Below are 26,923 nucleotides of genomic sequence, written 5' to 3' on the forward strand. Positions count from 1 at the left end.
GACACGAAGAAACATACCATGAATTAACATAAAATCAAGAAAATTAATAAATTAACAACAAAATAAAATAAAATCCATTGTTTTAGGTGTCCTTGCAATTGATTTTGGAACTGAAAACCCTCTGTCCTTTCAGGCAAACAGTCTCTTAGATATTGGACTGGCGGACAGTAGAGGATAGGAGAGGAGAGGAGAGGAGAGGAGAGGAGAGGAGAGGAGAGGAGAGCAGAGGAGAGGAGAGGAGAGGAGAGGAGAGGAGAGGAGAGGAGAGGAGAGGAGAGGAGAGGAGAGGAGAGGAGAGCAGTTCTGCTCTGTCAGGCCTGCAGTTCTGCGTGACAAGCCCTGAGCGAGCCCTGAGGCCTCCATACATGATACTACAGGCAGTATTGCTACTGGAAGTAAGGCTGCACTGGCAACAAATCCACACTGTCTTTTTGCAAAAAAGGGACTCTATTAGGTTGCTTACTCCCCTATTTTGTAGCTACAGGGACTGATTTGGAGCCAGCACCCCAAAGGCTTCCTCCAAAGGGCTGCACATATGCGGCTGTGTCACCCCCATGTCACAATGCCAGCACCCGGCAACGCAGTGGTCACCAGGCCCCACGCAGGATCCAGAGGAGCAGCCTCCCGTGTCCACTGCCAGAGCTGGCCCGGGGGCAGCCCCAGCACATCTGACAGGAAGCACTTGAGGAGCTGCTGGAATCACAGGCCAGGGGCTGAGGGAAGAAAACCTTGCATGAGGCTGCTGGAGGTTCTCCGCTGCAAGACAATCTGCTGGCAGGGCCACCTTCCAAGCTCGGCTCATGGATGCAAATCCTTTTCAACTGGATAGCAGTGGCAAGACCAAGGCAATTCCTTCTTGAGGAGCACTGCAGAGCTCACCATCCTCATCTCCTACAGAGCAACGCTCAGGAGCCGTAAGAGATAGGACGTCGAGGGCTTGCAAGGGCTTGCAAGGGCTTGCAGTGCTTTGGAACACCCCCTGGTGTCCTACACAGGGACAGCAAGGATTCTTGCCCACAAGGTCTAGCAGCTCAGAGGCACTTGGGCACTCTGGCAAGTCCGCGACATAGCTCCAGCTCAAGGGAGGATAGGGCTTGGGCAGCTCCTGGGAAGCATGAGCAGCCTGTGGGACAAGGAGCCAGGTCTGGCTCACATGCTCAGGGAACAGCCCATGGCCAGCACTGGGCTCAGCAAGGAACTTTTTCCCCCGGGGCACATTGGCACTGGTCCCCGGCGGTTTTTTGCCTTCCTCTGCACTTCTCAGCACCGCCCCTTGCCACCATTTCTTTGGGCCATTTGGCCTGGGAGCCGGCTGCTCATGCTCCACCATGCTGGCAGCCGCAGCTGCCACTTCTCAGCTCTCCCTGCAGCTAACACAAGCGCCTGGCAGGGACCAGAGCGCTTCTCATGCATCCCTGCCCAAGAAGCACAGCAGCCAAACAAGTTGTGCAAGGCAAAAAGTCTGCTCGTCATCGCTACATGTCACGCTTTGGAAGAGATGCCACGGTACCACTCACCTCTTCTTCCTCTTCTTCCTCTTCTTCTTCTTCTTCTTCTTCTTCTTCTTCTTCTTCTTCTTCTTCCTCCTCTTTTGTGCATGGTCAGTCCCACAAGTCCTTGTCAAGGTTCTCCCTCTGCAGGAACCGCGGACAGCTTGGCCTCTATTCCTGCTGCTGCTCTCTGCAGCTCTGGGACTTGCCTTTGCCAGCCTGCAAGGGATCTTTTCTCTGGCTAAACTGAAGAATGCCTCAGCCTACTCCTGGCTACACTTGGGCTTGAGCTAATGCTTGTGAGCCTGGCTTCTGAAACAGAGTCACAAAGGGAAAAAATAGTGACACGAAGAAACATAACATGAATTAACATAAAATCAAGAAAATTAATAAATTAACAACAAAATAAAATAAAATCCATTGTTTTAGGTGTCCTTGCAATTGATTTTGGAACTGAAAACCCTCTGTCCTTTCAGGCAAACAGTCTCTTAGATATTGGACTGGCGGACAGTAGAGGAGAGGAGAAGAGAGGATAGGAGAGGAGAGGAGAGGAGAGGAGAGGAGAGGAGAGGAGAGGAGAGGAGAGCAGTTCTGCTCTGTCAGGCCTGCAGTTCTGCGTGACAAGCCCTGAGCGAGCCCTGAGGCCTCCATACATGATACTACAGGCAGTATTGCTACTGGAAGGAAGGCTGCACTGGCAACAAATCCACACTGTCTTTTTGCAAAAAAGGGACTCTATTAGGTTGCTTACTCCCCTATTTTGTAGGTACAGGGACTGATTTGGAGCCAGCACCCCAAAGGCTTCCTCCAAAGGGCTGCACATATGCGGCTGTGTCACCCCCATGTCACAATGCCAGCACCCGGCAACGCAGTGGTCACCAGGCCCCACGCAGGATCCAGAGGAGCAGCCTCCCGTGTCCATTGCCAGAGCTGGCCCGGAGGCAGCCCCAGCACATCTGACAGGAAGCACTTGAGGAGCTGCTGGAATCACAGGCCAGGGACTGAGGGAAGAAAACCTTGCATGAGGCTGCTGGAGGTTCTCCGCTGCAAGACAATCTGCTGGCAGGGCCACCTTCCAAGCTCGGCTCATGGATGCAAATCCTTTTCAACTGGATAGCAGTGGCAAGACCAAGGCAATTCCTTCTTGAGGAGCACTGCACAGCTCACCATCCTCATCTCCTACAGAGCAACGCTCAGGAGCCGTAAGAGATAGGACGTCGAGGGCTTGCAAGGGCTTGCAAGGGCTTGCAGTGCTTTGGAACACCCCCTGGTGTCCTACACAGGGACAGCAAGGATTCTTGCCCACAAGGTCTAGCAGCTCAGAGGCACTTGGGCATTCTGGCAAGTCCGCGACATAGCTCCAGCTCAAGGGAGGATAGGGCTTGGGCAGCTCCTGGGAAGCGTGAGCAGCCTGTGGGACAAGGAGCCAGGTCTGGCTCACATGCTCAGGGAACAGCCCATGGCCAGCACTGGGCTCAGCAAGGAACTTTTTCCCCCGGGGCACATTGGCACTGGTCCCCGGCGGTTTTTTGCCTTCCTCTGCACTTCTCAGCACCGCCCCTTGCCACCATTTCTTTGGGCCATTTGGCCTGGGAGCCGGCTGCTCATGCTCCACCATGCTGGCAGCCGCAGCTGCCACTTCTCAGCTCTCCCTGCAGCTAACACAAGCGCCTGGCAGGGACCAGAGCGCTTCTCATGCATCCCTGGCCAAGAAGCACAGCAGCCAAACAAGTTGTGCAAGGCAAAAAGTCTGCTCGTCATCGCTACATGTCACGCTTTGGAAGAGATGCCACGGTACCACTCACCTCTTCTTCCTCTTCTTCCTCTTCTTCTTCTTCTTCTTCTTCTTCTTCTTCTTCTTCTTCCTCCTCTTTTGTGCATGGTCAGTCCCACAACTCCTTGTCAAGGTTCTCCCTCTGCAGGAACCGCGCACAGCTTGGCCTCTATTCCTGCTGCTGCTCTCTGCAGCTCTGGGACTTGCCTTTGCCAGCCTGCAAGGGATCTTTTCTCAGGCTAAACTGAAGAATGCCTCAGCCTACTCCTGGCTACACTTGGGCTTGAGCTAATGCTTGTGAGCCTGGGTTCTGAAACAGAGTCACAAAGGGAAAAAAAAGTGACACGAAGAAACATAACATGAATTAACATAAAATCAAGAAAATTAATAAATTAACAACAAAATAAAATACAATTCAGTGTGTTACGTGTCCTTGAAATTGATTTTGGAACTGAAAACCTTCTGTCCTTTCAGGCAAACAGTCTCTTAGATATTGGACTGGCGGACAGTAGAGGAGAGGAGAGGAGAGGAGAGGAGAGGAGAGGAGAGGAGAGGAGAGGAGAGGAGAGGAGAGCAGTTCTGCTCTGTCAGGCCTGCAGTTCTGCGTGACAAGCCCTGAGCGAGCCCTGAGGCCTCCATACATGATAGTACAGGCAGTATTGCTACTGGAAGTAAGGCTGCACTGGCAACAAATCCACACTGTCTTTTTGCAAAAAAGGGACTCTATGAGGTTGCTTACTCCCCTATTTTGTAGCTACAGGGACTGATTTGGAGCCAGCACCCCAAAGGCTTCCTCCAAAGGGCTGCACATATGCGGCTGTGTCACCCCCATGTCACAATGCCAGCACCCGGCAACGCAGTGGTCACCAGGCCCCACGCAGGATCCAGAGGAGCAGCCTCCCCTGTCCACTGCCAGAGCTGGCCCGGGGGCAGCCCCAGCACATCTGACAGGAAGCACTTGAGGAGCTGCTGGAATCACAGGCCAGGGGCTGAGGGAAGAAAACCTTGCATGAGGCTGCTGGAGGTTCTCCGCTGCAAGACAAGCTGCTGGCAGGGCCACCTTCCAAGCTCGGCTCATGGATGCAAATCCTTTTCAACTGGATAGCAGTGGCAAGACCAAGGCAATTCCTTCTTGAGGAGCACTGCAGAGCTCACCATCCTCATCTCCTACAGAGCAACGCTCAGGAGCCGTAAGAGATAGGACGTCGAGGGCTTGCAAGGGCTTGCAAGGGCTTGCAGTGCTTTGGAACACCCCCTGGTGTCCTACACAGGGACAGCAAGGATTCTTGCCCACAAGGTCTAGCAGCTCAGAGGCACTTGGGCATTCTGGCAAGTCCGCGACATAGCTCCAGCTCAAGGGAGGATAGGGCTTGGGCAGCTCCTGGGAAGCGTGAGCAGCCTGTGGGACAAGGAGCCAGGTCTGGCTCACATGCTCAGGGAACAGCCCATGGCCAGCACTGGGCTCAGCAAGGAACTTTTTCCCCCGGGGCACATTGGCACTGGTCCCCGGCGGTTTTTTGCCTTCCTCTGCACTTCTCAGCACCGCCCCTTGCCACCATTTCTTTGGGCCATTTGGCCTGGGAGCCGGCTGCTCATGCTCCACCATGCTGGCAGCCGCAGCTGCCACTTCTCAGCTCTCCCTGCAGCTAACACAAGCGCCTGGCAGGGACCAGAGCGCTTCTCATGCATCCCTGCCCAAGAAGCACAGCAGCCAAACAAGTTGTGCAAGGCAAAAAGTCTGCTCGTCATCGCTACATGTCACGCTTTGGAAGAGATGCCACGGTACCACTCACCTCTTCTTCCTCTTCTTCCTCTTCTTCTTCTTCTTCTTCTTCTTCTTCTTCTTCTTCTTCCTCCTCTTTTGTGCATGGTCAGTCCCACAACTCCTTGTCAAGGTTCTCCCTCTGCAGGAACCGCGCACAGCTTGGCCTCTATTCCTGCTGCTGCTCTCTGCAGCTCTGGGACTTGCCTTTGCCAGCCTGCAAGGGATCTTTTCTCAGGCTAAACTGAAGAATGCCTCAGCCTACTCCTGGCTACACTTGGGCTTGAGCTAATGCTTGTGAGCCTGGGTTCTGAAACAGAGTCACAAAGGGAAAAAAAAGTGACACGAAGAAACATAACATGAATTAACATAAAATCAAGAAAATTAATAAATTAACAACAAAATAAAATACAATTCAGTGTGTTACGTGTCCTTGAAATTGATTTTGGAACTGAAAACCTTCTGTCCTTTCAGGCAAACAGTCTCTTAGATATTGGACTGGCGGACAGTAGAGGAGAGGAGAGGAGAGGAGAGGAGAGGAGAGGAGAGGAGAGGAGAGGAGAGGAGAGGAGAGGAGAGGAGAGGAGAGGAGAGCAGTTCTGCTCTGTCAGGCCTGCAGTTCTGCGTGACAAGCCCTGAGCGAGCCCTGAGGCCTCCATACATGATACTACAGGCAGTATTGCTACTGGAAGGAAGGCTGCACTGGCAACAAATCCACACTGTCTTTTTGCAAAAAAGGGACTCTATGAGGTTGCTTACTCCCCTATTTTGTAGCTACAGGGACTGATTTGGAGCCAGCACCCCAAAGGCTTCCTCCAAAGGGCTGCACATATGCGGCTGTGTCACCCCCATGTCACAATGCCAGCACCCGGCAACGCAGTGGTCACCAGGCCCCACGCAGGATCCAGAGGAGCAGCCTCCCGTGTCCACTGCCAGAGCTGGCCCGGGGGCAGCCCCAGCACATCTGACAGGAAGCACTTGAGGAGCTGCTGGAATCACAGGCCAGGGGCTGAGGGAAGAAAACCTTGCATGAGGCTGCTGGAGGTTCTCCGCTGCAAGACAATCTGCTGGCAGGGCCACCTTCCAAGCTCGGCTCATGGATGCAAATCCTTTTCAACTGGATAGCAGTGGCAAGACCAAGGCAATTCCTTCTTGAGGAGCACTGCAGAGCTCACCATCCTCATCTCCTACAGAGCAACGCTCAGGAGCCGTAAGAGATAGGACGTCGAGGGCTTGCAAGGGCTTGCAAGGGCTTGCAGTGCTTTGGAACACCCCCTGGTGTCCTACACAGGGACAGCAAGGATTCTTGCCCACAAGGTCTAGCAGCTCAGAGGCACTTGGGCACTCTGGCAAGTCCGCGACATAGCTCCAGCTCAAGGGAGGATAGGGCTTGGGCAGCTCCTGGGAAGCGTGAGCAGCCTGTGGGACAAGGAGCCAGGTCTGGCTCACATGCTCAGGGAACAGCCCATGGCCAGCACTGGGCTCAGCAAGGAACTTTTTCCCCCGGGGCACATTGGCACTGGTCCCCGGCGGTTTTTTGCCTTCCTCTGCACTTCTCAGCACCGCCCCTTGCCACCATTTCTTTGGGCCATTTGGCCTGGGAGCCGGCTGCTCATGCTCCACCATGCTGGCAGCCGCAGCTGCCACTTCTCAGCTCTCCCTGCAGGTAACACAAGCGCCTGGCAGGGACCAGAGCGCTTCTCATGCATCCCTGCCCAAGAAGCACAGCAGCCAAACAAGTTATGCAAGGCAAAAAGTCTGCTCGTCATCGCTACATGTCACGCTTTGGAAGAGATGCCACGGTACCACTCACCTCTTCTTCCTCTTCTTCCTCTTCTTCTTCTTCTTCTTCTTCCTCCTCTTTTGTGCATGGTCAGTCCCACAAGTCCTTGTCAAGGTTCTCCCTCTGCAGGAACCGCGCACAGCTTGGCCTCTATTCCTGCTGCTGCTCTCTGCAGCTCTGGGACTTGCCTTTGCCAGCCTGCAAGGGATCTTTTCTCTGGCTAAACTGAAGAATGCCTCAGCCTACTCCTGGCTACACTTGGGCTTGAGCTAATGCTTGTGAGCCTGGGTTCTGAAACAGAGTCACAAAGGGAAAAAAAATGACACGAAGAAACATCACATGAATTAACATAAAATCAAGAAAATTAATAAATTAACAACAAAATAAAATACAATTCAGTGTGTTATGTGTCCTTGAAATTGATTTTGGAACTGAAAACCTTCTGTCCTTTCAGGCAAATGGTCTCTTAGATATTGGACTGGCGGACAAGGGAGGAGAGGAGAGGAGAGGAGAGGAGAGGAGAGGAGAGGAGAGGAGAGGAGAGGAGAGCAGTTCTGCTCTGTCAGGCCTGCAGTTCTGCGTGACAAGCCCTGAGCGAGCCCTGAGGCCTCCATACATGATACTACAGGCAGTATTGCTACTGGAAGTAAGGCTGCACTGGCAACAAATCCACACTGTCTTTTTGCAAAAAAGGGACTCTATTAGGTTGCTTACTCCCCTATTTTGTAGCTACAGGGACTGATTTGGAGCCAGCACCCCAAAGGCTTCCTCCAAAGGGCTGCACATATGCGGCTGTGTCACCCCCATGTCACAATGCCAGCACCCGGCAACGCAGTGGTCACCAGGCCCCACGCAGGATCCAGAGGAGCAGCCTCCCGTGTCCACTGCCAGAGCTGGCCCGGGGGCAGCCCCAGCACATCTGACAGGAAGCACTTGAGGAGCTGCTGGAATCACAGGCCAGGGGCTGAGGGAAGAAAACCTTGCATGAGGCTGCTGGAGGTTCTCCGCTGCAAGACAATCTGCTGCCAGGGCCACCTTCCAAGCTCGGCTCATGGATGCAAATCCTTTTCAACTGGATAGCAGTGGCAAGACCAAGGCAATTCCTTCTTGAGGAGCACTGCACAGCTCACCATCCTCATCTCCTACAGAGCAACGCTCAGGAGCCGTAAGAGATAGGACGTCGAGGGCTTGCAAGGGCTTGCAAGGGCTTGCAGTGCTTTGGAACACCCCCTGGTGTCCTACACAGGGACAGCAAGGATTCTTGCCCACAAGGTCTAGCAGCTCAGAGGCACTTGGGCACTCTGGCAAGTCCGCGACATAGCTCCAGCTCAAGGGAGGATAGGGCTTGGGCAGCTCCTGGGAAGCGTGAGCAGCCTGTGGGACAAGGAGCCAGGTCTGGCTCACATGCTCAGGGAACAGCCCATGGCCAGCACTGGGCTCAGCAAGGAACTTTTTCCCCCGGGGCACATTGGCACTGGTCCCCGGCGGTTTTTTGCCTTCCTCTGCAGTTCTCAGCACCACCCCTTGCCACCATTTCTTTGGGCCATTTGGCCTGGGAGCCGGCTGCTCATGCTCCACCATGCTGGCAGCCGCAGCTGCCACTTCTCAGCTCTCCCTGCAGCTAACACAAGCGCCTGGCAGGGACCAGAGCGCTTCTCATGCATCCCTGCCCAAGAAGCACAGCAGCCAAACAAGTTGTGCAAGGCAAAAAGTCTGCTCGTCATCGCTACATGTCAGGCTTTGGAAGAGATGCCACGGTACCACTCACCTCTTCTTCCTCTTCTTCCTCTTCTTCTTCTTCTTCTTCTCCTTCTTCTTCTTCTTCTTCCTCCTCTTTTGTGCATGGTCAGTCCCACAACTCCTTGTCAAGGTTCTCCCTCTGCAGGAACCGCGGACAGCTTGGCCTCTATTCCTGCTGCTGCTCTCTGCAGCTCTGGGACTTGCCTTTGCCAGCCTGCAAGGGATCTTTTCTCAGGCTAAACTGAAGAATGCCTCAGCCTACTCCTGGCTACACTTGGGCTTGAGCTAATGCTTGTGAGCCTGGGTTCTGAAACAGAGTCACAAAGGGAAAAAAAAGTGACACGAAGAAACATAACATGAATTAACATAAAATCAAGAAAATTAATAAATTAACAACAAAATAAAATACAATTCAGTGTGTTCTGTGTCCTTGACATTGATTTTGGAACTGAAAACCTTCTGTCCTTTCAGGCAAACAGTCTCTTAGATATTGGACTGGCGGACAGGAGAGGAGAGGAGAGGAGAGGAGAGGAGAGGAGAGCAGTTCTGCTCTGTCAGGCCTGCAGTTCTGCGTGACAAGCCCTGAGCGAGCCCTGAGGCCTCCATACATGAGACTACAGGCAGTATTGCTACTGGAAGTAAGGCTGCACTGGCAACAAATCCACACTGTCTTTTTGCAAAAAAGGGACTCTATTAGGTTGCTTACTCCCCTATTTTGTAGCTACAGGGACTGATTTGGAGCCAGCACCCCAAAGGCTTCCTCCAAAGGGCTGCACATATGCAGCTGTGTCACCCCCATGTCACAATGCCAGCACCCGGCAACACAGTGGTCACCAGGCCCCACGCAGGATCCAGAGGAGCAGCCTCCCGTGTCCACTGCCAGAGCTGGCCCGGGGGCAGCCCCAGCACATCTGACAGGAAGCACTTGAGGAGCTGCTGGAATCACAGGCCAGGGGCTGAGGGAAGAAAACCTTGCATGAGGCTGCTGGAGGTTCTCCGCTGCAAGACAATCTGCTGCCAGGGCCACCTTCCAAGCTCGGCTCATGGACGCAAATCCTTTTCAACTGGATAGCAGTGGCAAGACCAAGGCAATTCCTTCTTGAGGAGCACTGCAGAGCTCACCATCCTCATCTCCTACAGAGCAACACTCAGGAGCCGTAAGAGATAGGACGTCGAGGGCTTGCAAGGGCTTGCAAGGGCTTGCAGTGCTTTGGAACACCCCCTGGTGTCCTACACAGGGACAGCAAGGATTCTTGCCCACAAGGTCTAGCAGCTCAGAGGCACTTGGGCACTCTGGCAAGTCCGCCAGATAGCTCCAGCTCAAGGGAGGATAGGGCTTGGGCAGCTCCTGGGAAGCCTGAGCAGCCTGTGGGACAAGGAGCCAGGTCTGGCTCACATGCTCAGGGAACAGCCCATGGCCAGCACTGGGCTCAGCAAGGAACTTTTTCCCCCGGGGCACATTGGCACTGGTCCCCGGCGGTTTTTTGCCTTCCTCTGCAGTTCTCAGCACCGCCCCTTGCCACCATTTCTTTGGGCCATTTGGCCTGGGAGCCGGCTGCTCATGCTCCACCATGCTGGCAGCCGCAGCTGCCACTTCTCAGCTCTCCCTGCAGCTAACACAAGCACCTGGCAGGGACCAGAGCGCTTCTCATGCATCCCTGGCCAAGAAGCACAGCAGCCAAACAAGTTGTGGAAGGCAAAAAGTCTGCTCGTCATCGCTACATGTCACGCTTTGGAAGAGACGCCACGGAACCACTCACCTCTTCTTCCTCTTCTTCCTCTTCTTCTTCTTCTTCTTCTTCTTCTTCTTCTTCTTCTTCCTCCTCTTTTGTGCATGGTCAGTCCCACAACTCCTTGTCAAGGTTCTCCCTCTGCAGGAACCGCGGACAGCTTGGCCTCTATTCCTGCTGCTGCTCTCTGCAGCTCTGGGACTTGCCTTTGCCAGCCTGCAAGGGATCTTTTCTCCTGCTAAACTGAAGAATGCCTCAGCCTACTCCTGGCTACACTTGGGCTTGAGCTAATGCTTGTGAGCCTGGCTTCTGAAACAGAGTCACAAAGGGAAAAAATAGTGACACGAAGAAACATAACATGAATTAACATAAAATCAAGAAAATTAATAAATTAACAACAAAATAAAATAAAATCCATTGTTTTAGGTGTCCTTGCAATTGATTTTGGAACTGAAAACCCTCTGTCCTTTCAGGCAAACAGTCTCTTAGATATTGGACTGGCGGACAGGAGAGGAGAGGAGAGGAGAGGAGAGGAGAGGAGAGGAGAGGAGAGGAGAGGAGAGGAGAGGAGAGGAGAGGAGAGGAGAGGAGAGCAGTTCTGCTCTGTCAGGCCTGCAGTTCTGCGTGACAAGCCCTGAGCGAGCCTTGAGGCCTCCATACATGATACTACAGGCAGTATTGCTACTGGAAGGAAGGCTGCACTGGCAACAAATCCACACTGTCTTTTTGCAAAAAAGGGACTCTATTAGGTTGCTTACTCCCCTATTTTGTAGCTACAGGGACTGATTTGGAGCCAGCACCCCACAGGCTTCCTCCAAAGGGCTGCACATATGCGGCTGTGTCACCCCCATGTCACAATGCCAGCACCCGGCAACGCAGTGGTCACCAGGCCCCACGCAGGATCCAGAGGAGCAGCCTCCCGTGTCCACTGCCAGAGCTGGCCCGGGGGCAGCCCCAGCACATCTGACAGGAAGCACTTGAGGAGCTGCTGGAATCACAGGCCAGGGGCTGAGGGAAGAAAACCTTGCATGAGGCTGCTGGAGGTTCTCCGCTGCAAGACAATGTGCTGGCAGGGCCACCTTCCAAGCTCGGCTCATGGATGCAAATCCTTTTCAACTGGATAGCAGTGGCAAGACCAAGGCAATTCCTTCTTGAGGAGCACTGCACAGCTCACCATCCTCATCTCCTACAGAGCAACGCTCAGGAGCCGTAAGAGATAGGACGTCGAGGGCTTGCAAGGGCTTGCAAGGGCTTGCAGTGCTTTGGAACACCCCCTGGTGTCCTACACAGGGACAGCAAGGATTCTTGCCCACAAGGTCTAGCAGCTCAGAGGCACTTGGGCACTCTGGCAAGTCCGCCAGATAGCTCCAGCTCAAGGGAGGATAGGGCTTGGGCAGCTCCTGGGAAGCGTGAGCAGCCTGTGGGACAAGGAGCCAGGTCTGGCTCACATGCTCAGGGAACAGCCCATGGCCAGCACTGGGCTCAGCAAGGAACTTTTTCCCCCGGGGCACATTGGCACTGGTCCCCGGCGGTTTTTTGCCTTCCTCTGCACTTCTCAGCACCGCCCCTTGCCACCATTTCTTTGGGCCATTTGGCCTGGGAGCCGGCTGCTCATGCTCCACCCTGCTGGCAGCCGCAGCTGCCACTTCTCAGCTCTCCCTGCAGCTAACACAAGCGCCTGGCAGGGACCAGAGCGCTTCTCATGCATCCCTGCCCAAGAAGCACAGCAGCCAAACAAGTTGTGCAAGGCAAAAAGTCTGCTCGTCATCGCTACATGTCACGCTTTGGAAGAGATGCCACGGTACCACTCACCTCTTCTTCCTCTTCTTCCTCTTCTTCCTCTTCTTCTTCTTCTTCTTCTTCTTCTTCTTCCTCCTCTTTTGTGCATGGTCAGTCCCACAACTCCTTGTCAAGGTTCTCCCTCTGCAGGAACCGCGCACAGCTTGGCCTCTATTCCTGCTGCTGCTCTCTGCAGCTCTGGGACTTGCCTTTGCCAGCCTGCAAGGGATCTTTTCTCAGGCTAAACTGAAGAATGCCTCAGCCTACTCCTGGCTACACTTGGGCTTGAGCTAATGCTTGTGAGCCTGGGTTCTGAAACAGAGTCACAAAGGGAAAAAAAAGTGACACGAAGAAACATAACATGAATTAACATAAAATCAAGAAAATTAATAAATTAACAACAAAATAAAATACAATTCAGTGTGTTCTGTGTCCTTGACATTGATTTTGGAACTGAAAACCTTCTGTCCTTTCAGGCAAACAGTCTCTTAGATATTGGACTGGCGGACAGGAGAGGAGAGGAGAGGAGAGGAGAGGAGAGGAGAGGAGAGGAGAGGAGAGGAGAGGAGAGCAGTTCTGCTCTGTCAGGCCTGCAGTTCTGCGTGACAAGCCCTGAGCGAGCCCTGAGGCCTCCATACATGATACTACAGGCAGTATTGCTACTGGAAGGAAGGCTGCACTGGCAACAAATCCACACTGTCTTTTTGCAAAAAAGGGACTCTATTAGGTTGCTTACTCCCCTATTTTGTAGGTACAGGGACTGATTTGGAGCCAGCACCCCAAAGGCTTCCTCCAAAGGGCTGCACATATGCGGCTGTGTCACCCCCATGTCACAATGCCAGCACCCGGCAACGCAGTGGTCACCAGGCCCCACGCAGGATCCAGAGGAGCAGCCTCCCGTGTCCACTGCCAGAGCTGGCCCAGGGGCAGCCCCAGCACATCTGACAGGAAGCACTTGAGGAGCTGCTGGAATCACAGGCCAGGGGCTGAGGGAAGAAAACCTTGCATGAGGCGGCTGGAGGTTCTCCGCTGCAAGACAATCTGCTGGCAGGGCCACCTTCCAAGCTCAGCTCATGGATGCAAATCCTTTTCAACTGGATAGCAGTGGCAAGACCAAGGCAATTCCTTCTTGAGGAGCACTGCAGAGCTCACCATCCTCATCTCCTACAGAGCAACGCTCAGGAGCCGTAAGAGATAGGACGTCGAGGGCTTGCAAGGGCTTGCAAGGGCTTGCAGTGCTTTGGAACACCCCCTGGTGTCCTACACAGGGACAGCAAGGATTCTTGCCCACAAGGTCTAGCAGCTCAGAGGCACTTGGGCACTCTGGCAAGTCCGCCAGATAGCTCCAGCTCAAGGGAGGATAGGGCTTGGGCAGCTCCTGGGAAGCGTGAGCAGCCTGTGGGACAAGGAGCCAGGTCTGGCTCACATGCTCAGGGAACAGCCCATGGCCAGCACTGGGCTCAGCAAGGAACTTTTTCCCCCGGGGCACATTGGCACTGGTCCCCGGCGGTTTTTTGCCTTCCTCTGCACTTCTCAGCACCGCCCCTTGCCACCATTTCTTTGGGCCATTTGGCCTGGGAGCCGGCTGCTCATGCTCCACCATGCTGGCAGCCGCAGCTGCCACTTCTCAGCTCTCCCTGCAGCTAACACAAGCGCCTGGCAGGGACCAGAGCGCTTCTCATGCATCCCTGCCCAAGAAGCACAGCAGCCAAACAAGTTGTGCAAGGCAAAAAGTCTGCTCGTCATCGCTACATGTCACGCTTTGGAAGAGATGCCACGGTACCACTCACCTCTTCTTCCTCTTCTTCCTCTTCTTCTTCCTCTTCTTCTTCTTCTTCTTCTTCTTCTTCCTCCTCTTTTGTGCATGGTCAGTCCCACAAGTCCTTGTCAAGGTTCTCCCTCTGCAGGAACCGCGGACAGCTTGGCCTCTATTCCTGCTGCTGCTCTCTGCAGCTCTGGGACTTGCCTTTGCCAGCCTGCAAGGGATCCTTTCTCAGGCTAAACTGAAGAATGCCTCAGCCTACTCCTGGCTACACTTGGGCTTGAGCTAATGCTTGTGAGCCTGGGTTCTGAAACAGAGTCACAAAGGGAAAAAAAATGACACGAAGAAACATCACATGAATTAACATAAAATCAAGAAAATTAATAAATTAACAACAAAATAAAATACAATTCATTGTGTTCTGTGTCCTTGACATTGATTTTGGACCTGAAACACCTCTGTCTTTTCAGGCAAACAGTCTCTTAGATATTGGACTGGCGGACAGGAGAGAAGAGGAGAGGAGAGGAGAGGAGAGTAGAGGAGAGGAGAGGAGAGGAGAGGAGAGGAGAGGAGAGGAGAGGAGAGCAGTTCTGCTCTGTCAGGCCTGCAGTTCTGCGTGACAAGCCCTGAGCGAGCCGTGAGGCCTCCATACATGAGACTACAGGCAGTATTGCTACTGGAAGTACGGCTGCACTGGCAACAAATCCACACTGTCTTTTTGCAAAAAAGGGACTCTATTAGGTTGCTTACTCCCCTATTTTGTAGCTACAGGGACTGATTTGGAGCCAGCACCCCAAAGGCTTCCTCCAAAGGGCTGCACATATGCGGCTGTGTCACCCCCATGTCACAATGCCAGCACCCGGCAACGCAGTGGTCACCAGGCCCCACGCAGGATCCAGAGGAGCAGCCTCCCGTGTCCACTGCCAGAGCTGGCCCGGGGGCAGCCCCAGCACATCTGACAGGAAGCACTTGAGGAGCTGCTGGAATCACAGGCCAGGGGCTGAGGGAAGAAAACCTTGCATGAGGCTGCTGGAGGTTCTCCGCTGCAAGACAATCTGCTGGCAGGGCCACATTCCAAGCTCGGCTCATGGACGCAAATCCTTTCCAACTGGATAGCAGTGGCAAGACCAAGGCAATTCCTTCTTGAGGAGCACTGCAGAGCTCACCATCCTCATCTCCTACAGAGCAACACTCAGGAGCCGTAAGAGATAGGACGTCGAGGGCTTGCAAGGGCTTGCAAGGGCTTGCAGTGCTTTGGAACACCCCCTGGTGTCCTACACAGGGACAGCAAGGATTCTTGCCCACAAGGTCTATCAGCTCAGAGGCACTTGGGCACTCTGGCAAGTCCGCGACATAGCTCCAGCTCAAGGGAGGATAGGGCTTGGGCAGCTCCTGGGAAGCATGAGCAGCCTGTGGGACAAGGAGCCAGGTCTGGCTCACATGCTCAGGGAACAGCCCATGGCCAGCACTGGGCTCAGCAAGGAACTTTTTCCCCCGGGGCACATTGGCACTGGTCCCCGGCGGTTTTTTGCCTTCCTCTGCACTTCTCAGCACCGCCCCTTGCCACCATTTCTTTGGGCCATTTGGCCTGGGAGCCGGCTGCTCATGCTCCACCATGCTGGCAGCCGCAGCTGCCACTTCTCAGCTCTCCCTGCAGCTAACACAAGCGCCTGGCAGGGACCAGAGCGCTTCTCATGCATCCCTGCCCAAGAAGCACAGCAGCCAAACAAGTTGTGCAAGGCAAAAAGTCTGCTCGTCATCGCTACATGTCACGCTTTGGAAGAGATGCCACGGTACCACTCACCTCTTCTTCCTCTTCTTCCTCTTCTTCTTCTTCTTCTTCTTCTTCTTCTTCTTCTTCCTCCTCTTTTGTGCATGGTCAGTCCCACAACTCCTTGTCAAGGTTCTCCCTCTGCAGGAACCGCGCACAGCTTGGCCTCTATTCCTGCTGCTGCTCTCTGCAGCTCTGGGACTTGCCTTTGCCAGCCTGCAAGGGATCTTTTCTCAGGCTAAACTGAAGAATGCCTCAGCCTACTCCTGGCTACACTTGGGCTTGAGCTAATGCTTGTGAGCCTGGGTTCTGAAACAGAGTCACAAAGGGAAAAAAAAGTGACACGAAGAAACATAACATGAATTAACATAAAATCAAGAAAATTAATAAATTAACAACAAAATAAAATACAATTCAGTGTGTTATGTGTCCTTGAAATTGATTTTGGAACTGAAAACCTTCTGTCCTTTCAGGCAAACAGTCTCTTAGATATTGGACTGGCGGACAGGAGAGGAGAGGAGAGGAGAGGAGAGGAGAGGAGAGGAGAGGAGAGGAGAGGAGAGGAGAGGAGAGGAGAGCAGTTCTGCTCTGTCAGGCCTGCAGTTCTGCGTGACAAGCCCTGAGCGAGCCCTGAGGCCTCCATACATGATACTACAGGCAGTATTGCTACTGGAAGTAAGGCTGCACTGGCAACAAATCCACACTGTCTTTTTGCAAAAAAGGGACTCTATTAGGTTGCTTACTCCCCTATTTTGTAGGTACAGGGACTGATTTGGAGCCAGCACCCCAAAGGCTTCCTCCAAAGGGCTGCACATATGCGGCTGTGTCACCCCCATGTCACAATGCCAGCACCCGGCAACGCAGTGGTCACCAGGCCCCACGCAGGATCCAGAGGAGCAGCCTCCCGTGTCCACTGCCAGAGCTGGCCCGGGGGCAGCCCCAGCACATCTGACAGGAAGAACTTGAGGAGCTGCTGGAATCACAGGCCAGGGGCTGAGGGAAGAAAACCTTGCATGAGGCGGCTGGAGGTTCTCCGCTGCAAGACAATCTGCTGGCAGGGCCACCTTCCAAGCTCGGCTCATGGATGCAAATCCTTTTCAACTGGATAGCAGTGGCAAGACCAAGGCAATTCCTTCTTGAGGAGCATGCAGAGCTCACCATCCTCATCTCCTACAGAGCAACGCTCAGGAGCCGTAAGAGATAGGACGTCGAGGGCTTGCAAGGGCTTGCAAGGGCTTGCAGTGCTTTGGAACACCCCCTGGTGTCCTACACAGGGACAGCAAGGATTCTTGCCCACAAGGTCTAGCAGCTCAGAGGCACTTGGGCACTCTGGCAAGTCCGCCAGATAGCTCCAGCTCAAGGGAGGATAGGGCTTGGGCAGCTCCTGGGAAGCGTGAGCAGCCTGTGGGACAAGGAGCCAGGTCTGGCTCACATGCTCAGGGAACAGCCCATGGCCAGCACTGGGCTCAGCAAGGAACTTTTTCCCCCGGGGCACATTGGCACTGGTCCCCGGCGGTTTTTTGCCTTCCTCTGCACTTCTCAGCACCGCCCCTTGCCACCATTTCTTTGGGCCATTTGGCCTGGGAGCCGGCTGCTCATGCTCCACCATGCTGGCAGCCGCAGCTGCCACTTCTCAGCTCTCCCTGCAGCTAACACAAGCGCCTGGCAGGGACCAGAGCGCTTCTCATGCATCCCTGCCCAAGAAGCACAGCAGCCAAACAAGTTGTGCAAGGCAAAAAGTCTGCTCGTCATCGCTACGTGTCACGCTTTGGAAGAGATGCCACGGTACCACTCACCTCTTCTTCCTCTTCTTCCTCTTCTTCTTCCTCTTCTTCTTCTTCTTCTTCTTCTTCTTCCTCCTCTTTTGTGCATGGTCAGTCCCACAAGTCCTTGTCAAGGTTCTCCCTCTGCAGGAACCGCGGACAGCTTGGCCTCTATTCCTGCTGCTGCTCTCTGCAGCTCTGGGACTTGCCTTTGCCAGCCTGCAAGGGATCCTTTCTCAGGCTAAACTGAAGAATGCCTCAGCCTACTCCTGGCTACACTTGGGCTTGAGCTAATGCTTGTGAGCCTGGGTTCTGAAACAGAGTCACAAAGGGAAAAAAAATGACACGAAGAAACATCACATGAATTAACATAAAATCAAGAAAATTAATAAATTAACAACAAAATAAAATACAATTCATTGTGTTCTGTGTCCTTGACATTGATTTTGGACCTGAAACACCTCTGTCTTTTCAGGCAAACAGTCTCTTAGATATTGGACTGGCGGACAGGAGAGAAGAGGAGAGGAGAGAAGAGGAGAGGAGAGGAGAGGAGAGGAGAGGAGAGGAGAGGAGAGGAGAGGAGAGGAGAGGAGAGGAGAGCAGTTCTGCTCTGTCAGGCCTGCAGTTCTGCGTGACAAGCCCTGAGCGAGCCCTGAGGCCTCCATACATGAGACTACAGGCAGTATTGCTACTGGAAGTACGGCTGCACTGGCAACAAATCCACACTGTCTTTTTGCAAAAAAGGGACTCTATTAGGTTGCTTACTCCCCTATTTTGTAGCTACAGGGACTGATTCGGAGCCAGCACCCCAAAGGCTTCCTCCAAAGGGCTGCACATATGCGGCTGTGTCACCCCCATGTCACAATGCCAGCACCCGGCAACACAGTGGTCACCAGGCCCCACGCACGATCCAGAGGATCAGCCTCCCGTGTCCACTGCCACAGCTGGCCCGGGGGCAGCCCCAGCACATCTGACAGGAAGCACTTGAGGAGCTGCTGGAATCACAGGCCAGGGGCTGAGGGAAGAAAACCTTGCATGAGGCTGCTGGAGGTTCTCCGCTGCAAGACAATCTGCTGGCAGGGCCACCTTCCAAGCTCGGCTCATGGACGCAAATCCTTTCCAACTGGATAGCAGTGGCAAGACCAAGGCAATTCCTTCTTGAGGAGCACTGCAGAGCTCACCATCCTCATCTCCTACAGAGCAACACTCAGGAGCCGTAAGAGATAGGACGTCGAGGGCTTGCAAGGGCTTGCAAGGGCTTGCAGTGCTTTGGAACACCCCCTGGTGTCCTACACAGGGACAGCAAGGATTCTTGCCCACAAGGTCTATCAGCTCAGAGGCACTTGGGCACTCTGGCAAGTCCGCGACATAGCTCCAGCTCAAGGGAGGATAGGGCTTGGGCAGCTCCTGGCAAGCGTGAGCAGCCTGTGGGACAAGGAGCCAGGTCTGGCTCACATGCTCAGGGAACAGCCCATGGCCAGCACTGGGCTCAGCAAGGAACTTTTTCCCCCGGGGCACATTGGCACTGGTCCCCGGCGGTTTTTTGCCTTCCTCTGCACTTCTCAGCACCGCCCCTTGCCACCATTTCTTTGGGCCATTTGGCCTGGGAGCCGGCTGCTCATGCTCCACCCTGCTGGCAGCCGCAGCTGCCACTTCTCAGCTCTCCCTGCAGGTAACACAAGCGCCTGGCAGGGACCAGAGCGCTTCTCATGCATCCCTGGCCAAGAAGCACAGCAGCCAAACAAGTTGTGGAAGGCAAAAAGTCTGCTCGTCATCGCTACATGTCACGCTTTGGAAGAGATGCCACGGTACCACTCACCTCTTCTTCCTCTTCTTCCTCTTCTTCTTCTTCTTCTTCTTCTTCTTCCTCCTCTTTTGTGCATGGTCAGTCCCACAACTCCTTGTCAAGGTTCTCCCTCTGCAGGAACCGCGCACAGCTTGGCCTCTATTCCTGCTGCTGCTCTCTGCAGCTCTGGGACTTGCCTTTGCCAGCCTGCAAGGGATCTTTTCTCAGGCTAAACTGAAGAATGCCTCAGCCTACTCCTGGCTACACTTGGGCTTGAGCTAATGCTTGTGAGCCTGGGTTCTGAAACAGAGTCACAAAGGGAAAAAAAATGACACGAAGAAACATAACATGAATTAACATAAAATCAAGAAAATTAATAAATTAACAACAAAATAAAATAAAATTCATTGTGTTCTGTGTCCTTGAAATTGATTTTGGAACTGAAAACCCTCTGTCCTTTCAGGCAAACAGTCTCTTAGATATTGGACTGGCGGACAGGAGAGGAGAGGAGAGGAGAGGAGAGGAGAGGAGAGGAGAGGAGAGGAGAGGAGAGCAGTTCTGCTCTGTCAGGCCTGCAGTTCTGCGTGACAAGCCCTGAGCGAGCCCTGAGGCCTCCATACATGATACTACAGGCAGTATTGCTACTGGAAGTAAGGCTGCACTGGCAACAAATCCACACTGTCTTTTTGCAAAAAAGGGACTCTATTAGGTTGCTTACTCCCCTATTTTGTAGCTACAGGGACTGATTTGGAGCCAGCACCCCAAAGGCTTCCTCCAAAGGGCTGCACATATGCGGCTGTGTCACCCCCATGTCACAATGCCAGCACCCGGCAACGCAGTGGTCACCAGGCCCCACGCAGGATCCAGAGGAGCAGCCTCCCGTGTCCACTGCCAGAGCTGGCCCGGGGGCAGCCCCAGCACATCTGACAGGAAGCACTTGAGGAGCTGCTGGAATCACAGGCCAGGGGCTGAGGGAAGAAAACCTTGCATGAGGCTGCTGGAGGTTCTCCGCTGCAAGACAATCTGCTGCCAGGGCTACCTTCCAAACTCGGCTCATGGATGCAAATCCTTTTCAACTGGATAGCAGTGGCAAGACCAAGGCAATTCCTTCTTGAGGAGCACTGCACAGCTCACCATCCTCATCTCCTACACAGCAACGCTCAGGAGCCGTAAGAGATAGGATGTCGAGGGCTTGCAAGGGCTTGCAAGGGCTTGCAGTGCTTTGGAACACCCACTGGTGTCCTACACAGGGACAGCAAGGATTCTTGCCCACAAGGTCTATCAGCTCAGAGGCACTTGGGCACTCTGGTAAGTCTGCGACATAGCTCCAGCTCAAGGGAGGATAGGGCTTGGGCAGCTCCTGGCAAGCATGAGCAGCCTGTGGGACAAGGAGCCAGGTCTGGCTCACATGCTCAGGGAACAGCCCATGGCCAGCACTGGGCTCAGCAAGGAACTTTTTCCCCCGGGGCACATTGGCACTGGTCCCCGGCGGTTTTTTGCCTTCCTCTGCAGTTCTCAGCACCGCCCCTTGCCACCATTTCTTTGGGCCATTTGGCCTGGGAGCCGGCTGCTCATGCTCCACCATGCTGGCAGCCGCAGCTGCCACTTCTCAGCTCTCCCTGCAGCTAACACAAGCGCCTGGCAGGGACCAGAGTGCTTCTCATGCATCCCTGCCCAAGAAGCACAGCAGCCAAACAAGTTGTGCAAGGCAAAAAGTCTGCTCGTCATCGCTACATGTCACGCTTTGGAAGAGATGCCACGGTACGACTCACCTCTTCTTCCTCTTCTTCCTCTTCTTCTTCTTCTTCTTCTTCTTCTTCTTCCTCCTCTTTTGTGCATGGTCAGTCCCACAACTCCTTGTCAAGGTTCTCCCTCTGCAGGAACCGCGGACAGCTTGGCCTCTATTCCTGCTGCTGCTCTCTGCAGCTCTGGGACTTGCCTTTGCCAGCCTGCAAGGGATCTTTTCTCAGGCTAAACTGAAGAATGCCTCAGCCTACTCCTGGCTACACTTGGGCTTGAGCTAATGCTTGTGAGCCTGGGTTCTGAAACAGAGTCACAAAGGGAAAAAAAATGACACGAAGAAACATCACATGAATTAACATAAAATCAAGAAAATTAATAAATTAGCAACAAAATAAAATAAAATTCATTGTGTTCTGTGTCCTTGAAATTGATTTTGGAACTGAAAACCCTCTGTCCTTTCAGGCAAATAGTCTCTTAGATATTGGAGTGGAGGAGAGGAGAGAAGAGGAGAGGAGAGGAGAGGAGAGGAGAGCAGTTCTGCTCTGTCAGGCCTGCAGTTCTGCGTGACAAGCCCTGAGCGAGCCCTGAGGCCTCCATACATGATACTACAGGCAGTATTGCTACTGGAAGTAAGGCTGCACTGGCAACAAATCCACACTGTCTTTTTGCAAAAAAGGGACTCTATGAGGTTGCTTACTCCCCTATTTTGTAGCTACAGGGACTGATTTGGAGCCAGCACCCCAAAGGCTTCCTCCAAAGGGCTGCACATATGCGGCTGTGTCACCCCCATGTCACAATGCCAGCACCCGGCAACGCAGTGGTCACCAGGCCCCACGCAGGATCCAGAGGAGCAGCCTCCCGTGTCCACTGCCAGAGCTGGCCCGGGAGCAGCCCCAGCACATCTGACAGGAAGCACTTGAGGAGCTGCTGGAATCACAGGCCAGGGGCTGAGGGAAGAAAACCTTGCATGAGGCTGCTGGAGGTTCTCCGCTGCAAGACAATCTGCTGGCAGGGCCACCTTCCAAGCTCAGCTCATGGATGCAAATCCTTTTCAACTGGATAGCAGTGGCAAGACCAAGGCAATTGCTTCTTGAGGAGCATGCAGAGGTCACCATCCTCATCTCCTACAGAGCAACGCTCAGGAGCCGTAAGAGATAGGACGTCGAGGGCTTGCAAGGGCTTGCAAGGGCTTGCAGTGCTTTGTAACACCCCCTGGTGTCCTACACAGGGACAGCAAGGATTCTTGCCCACAAGGTCTATCAGCTCAGAGGCACTTGGGCACTCTGGCAAGTCCGTGACATAGCTCCAGCTCAAGGGAGGATAGGGCTTGGGCAGCTCCTGGGAAGCATGAGCAGCCTGTGGGACAAGGAGCCAGGTCTGGCTCACATGCTCAGGGAACAGCCCATGGCCAGCACTGGGCTCAGCAAGGAACTTTTTCCCCCAGGGCACATTGGCACTGGTCCCCGGCGGTTTTTTGCCTTCCTCTGCACTTCTCAGCACCGCCCCTTGCCACCATTTCTTTGGGCCATTTGGCCTGGGAGCCGGCTGCTCATGCTCCACCATGCTGGCAGCCGCAGCTGCCACTTCTCAGCTCTCCCTGCAGGTAACACAAGCGCCTGGCAGGGACCAGAGCGCTTCTCATGCATCCCTGCCCAAGAAGCACAGCAGCCAAACAAGTTGTGGAAGGCAAAAAGTCTGCTCGTCATCGCTACATGTCACGCTTTGGAAGAGATGCCACGGTACCACTCACCTCTTCTTCCTCTTCTTCCCCTTCTTCCTCTTCTTCTTCTTCTTCTTCTTCCTCCTCTTTTGTGCATGGACAGTCCCACAACTCCTTGTCAAGGTTCTCCCTCTGCAGGAACCGCGCACAGCTTGGCCTCTATTCCTGCTCCTGCTCTCTGCAGCTCTGGGACTTGCCTTTGCCAGCCTGCAAGGGATCTTTTCTCAGGCTAAACTGAAGAATGCCTCAGCCTACTCCTGGCTACACTTGGGCTTGAGCTAATGCTTGTGAGCCTGGGTTCTGAAACAGAGTCACAAAGGGAAAAAAAATGACACGAAGAAACATCACATGAATTAACATAAAATCAAGAAAATTAATAAATTAACAACAAAATAAAATAAAATTCATTGTGTTCTGTGTCCTTGACATTGATTTTGGAACTGAAACCCCTCTGTCCTTTCAGGCAAACAGTCTCTTAGATATTGGACTGACGGACAGGAGAGGAGAGGAGAGGAGAGGAGAGCAGAGGAGAGGAGAGGAGAGGAGAGCAGTTCTGCTCTGTCAGGCCTGCAGTTCTGCGTGACAAGCCCTGAGCGAGCCCTGAGGCCTCCATACATGAGACTACAGGCAGTATTGCTACTGGAAGTAAGGCTGCACTGGCAACAAATCCACACTGTCTTTTTGCAAAAAAGGGACTCTATTAGGTTGCTTACTCCCCTATTTTGTAGCTACAGGGACTGATTTGGAGCCAGCACCCCAAAGGCTTCCTCCAAAGGGCTGCACATATGCGGCTGTGTCACCCCCATGTCACAATGCCAGCACCCGGCAACGCAGTGGTCACCAGGCCCCACGCAGGATCCAGAGGAGCAGCCTCCCGTGTCCACTGCCAGAGCTGGCCCGGGGGCAGCCCCAGCACATCTGACAGGAAGCACTTGAGGAGCTGCTGGAATCACAGGCCAGGGGCTGAGGGAAGAAAACCTTGCATGAGGCTGCTGGAGGTTCTCCGCTGCAAGACAATCTGCTGCCAGGGCTACCTTCCAAACTCGGCTCATGGATGCAAATCCTTTTCAACTGGATAGCAGTGGCAAGACCAAGGCAATTCCTTCTTGAGGAGCACTGCACAGCTCACCATCCTCATCTCCTACACAGCAACGCTCAGGAGCCGTAAGAGATAGGATGTCGAGGGCTTGCAAGGGCTTGCAAGGGCTTGCAGTGCTTTGGAACACCCACTGGTGTCCTACACAGGGACAGCAAGGATTCTTGCCCACAAGGTCTATCAGCTCAGAGGCACTTGGGCACTCTGGTAAGTCCGCGACATAGCTCCAGCTCAAGGGAGGATAGGGCTTGGGCAGCTCCTGGCAAGCATGAGCAGCCTGTGGGACAAGGAGCCAGGTCTGGCTCACATGCTCAGGGAACAGCCCATGGCCAGCACTGGGCTCAGCAAGGAACTTTTTCCCCCGGGGCACATTGGCACTGGTCCCCGGCGGTTTTTTGCCTTCCTCTGCAGTTCTCAGCACCGCCCCTTGCCACCATTTCTTTGGGCCATTTGGCCTGGGAGCCGGCTGCTCATGCTCCACCATGCTGGCAGCCTCAGCTGCCACTTCTCAGCTCTCCCTGCAGCTAACACAAGCGCCTGGCAGGGACCAGAGTGCTTCTCATGCATCCCTGCCCAAGAAGCACAGCAGCCAAACAAGTTGTGCAAGGCAAAAAGTCTGCTCGTCATCGCTACATGTCACGCTTTGGAAGAGATGCCACGGTACCACTCACCTCTTCTTCCTCTTCTTCCTCTTCTTCTTCTTCTTCTTCTTCTTCTTCTTCCTCCTCTTTTGTGCATGGTCAGTCCCACAAGTCCTTGTCAAGGTTCTCCCTCTGCAGGAACCGCGGACAGCTTGGCCTCTATTCCTGCTGCTGCTCTCTGCAGCTCTGGGACTTGCCTTTGCCAGCCTGCAAGGGATCTTTTCTCAGGCTAAACTGAAGAATGCCTCAGCCTACTCCTGGCTACACTTGGGCTTGAGCTAATGCTTGTGAGCCTGGGTTCTGAAACAGAGTCACAAAGGGAAAAAAAATGACACGAAGAAACATCACATGAATTAACATAAAATCAAGAAAATTAATAAATTAGCAACAAAATAAAATAAAATTCATTGTGTTCTGTGTCCTTGAAATTGATTTTGGAACTGAAAACCCTCTGTCCTTTCAGGCAAATAGTCTCTTAGATATTGGAGTGGAGGAGAGGAGAGAAGAGGAGAGGAGAGGAGAGGAGAGGAGAGGAGAGGAGAGGAGAGCAGTTCTGCTCTGTCAGGCCTGCAGTTCTGCGTGACAAGCCCTGAGCGAGCCCTGAGGCCTCCATACATGATACTACAGGCAGTATTGCTACTGGAAGTAAGGCTGCACTGGCAACAAATCCACACTGTCTTTTTGCAAAAAAGGGACTCTATGAGGTTGCTTACTCCCCTATTTTGTAGCTACAGGGACTGATTTGGAGCCAGCACCCCAAAGGCTTCCTCCAAAGGGCTGCACATATGCGGCTGTGTCAGCCCCATGTCACAATGCCAGCACCCGGCAACGCAGTGGTCACCAGGCCCCACGCAGGATCCAGAGGAGCAGCCTCCCGTGTCCACTGCCAGAGCTGGCCCGGGGGCAGCCCCAGCACATCTGACAGGAAGCACTTGAGGAGCTGCTGGAATCACAGGCCAGGGGCTGAGGGAAGAAAACCTTGCATGAGGCTGCTGGAGGTTCTCCGCTGCAAGACAATCTGCTGGCAGGGCCACCTTCCAAGCTCAGCTCATGGATGCAAATCCTTTTCAACTGGATAGCAGTGGCAAGACCAAGGCAATTGCTTCTTGAGGAGCATGCAGAGGTCACCATCCTCATCTCCTACAGAGCAACGCTCAGGAGCCGTAAGAGATAGGACGTCGAGGGCTTGCAAGGGCTTGCAAGGGCTTGCAGTGCTTTGGAACACCCCCTGGTGTCCTACACAGGGACAGCAAGGATTCTTGCCCACAAGGTCTATCAGCTCAGAGGCACTTGGGCACTCTGGCAAGTCCGCGACATAGCTCCAGCTCAAGGGAGGATAGGGCTTGGGCAGCTCCTGGGAAGCATGAGCAGCCTGTGGGACAAGGAGCCAGGTCTGGCTCACATGCTCAGGGAACAGCCCATGGCCAGCACTGGGCTCAGCAAGGAACTTTTTCCCCCAGGGCACATTGGCACTGGTCCCCGGCGGTTTTTTGCCTTCCTCTGCAGTTCTCAGCACCGCCCCTTGCCACCATTTCTTTGGGCCATTTGGCCTGGGAGCCGGCTGCTCATGCTCCACCATGCTGGCAGCCGCAGCTGCCACTTCTCAGCTCTCCCTGCAGGTAACACAAGCGCCTGGCAGGGACCAGAGCGCTTCTCATGCATCCCTGCCCAAGAAGCACAGCAGCCAAACAAGTTGTGCAAGGCAAAAAGTCTGCTCGTCATCGCTACATGTCACGCTTTGGAAGAGATGCCACGGTACCACTCACCTCTTCTTCCTCTTCTTCCTCTTCTTCTTCTTCTTCTTCCTCTTCTTCCTCCTCTTTTGTGCATGGTCAGTCCCACAACTCCTTGTCAAGGTTCTCCCTCTGCAGGAACCGCGCACAGCTTGGCCTCTATTCCTGCTGCTGCTCTCTGCAGCTCTGGGACTTGCCTTTGCCAGCCTGCAAGGGATCTTTTCTCAGGCTAAACTGAAGAATGCCTCAGCCTACTCCTGGCTACACTTGGGCTTGAGCTAATGCTTGTGAGCCTGGGTTCTGAAACAGAGTCACAAAGGGAAAAAAAATGACACGAAGAAACATCACATGAATTAACATAAAATCAAGAAAATTAATAAATTAACAACAAAATAAAATAAAATTCATTGTGTTCTGTGTCCTTGAAATTGATTTTGGAACTGAAACCCCTCTGTCCTTTCAGGCAAACAGTCTCTTAGATATTGGACTGGCGGACAGGAGAGAAGAGGAGAGGAGAGGAGAGGAGAGGAGAGGAGAGGAGAGGAGAGGAGAGGAGAGGAGAGGAGAGCAGTTCTGCTCTGTCAGGCCTGCAGTTCTGCGTGACAAGCCCTGAGCGAGCCCTGAGGCCTCCATACATGATACTACAGGCAGTATTGCTACTGGAAGTAAGGCTGCACTGGCAACAAATCCACACTGTCTTTTTGCAAAAAAGGGACTCTATGAGGTTACTTACTCCCCTATTTTGTAGCTACAGGGACTGATTTGGAGCCAGCACCCCAAAGGCTTCCTCCAAAGGGCTGCACATATGCGGCTGTGTCACCCCCATGTCACAATGCCAGCACCCGGCAAC

This window comes from Caloenas nicobarica, chromosome 10 (assembly GCF_036013445.1).
Source record: "Caloenas nicobarica isolate bCalNic1 chromosome 10, bCalNic1.hap1, whole genome shotgun sequence".
NCBI classification, from domain to species: domain Eukaryota; kingdom Metazoa; phylum Chordata; class Aves; order Columbiformes; family Columbidae; genus Caloenas; species Caloenas nicobarica.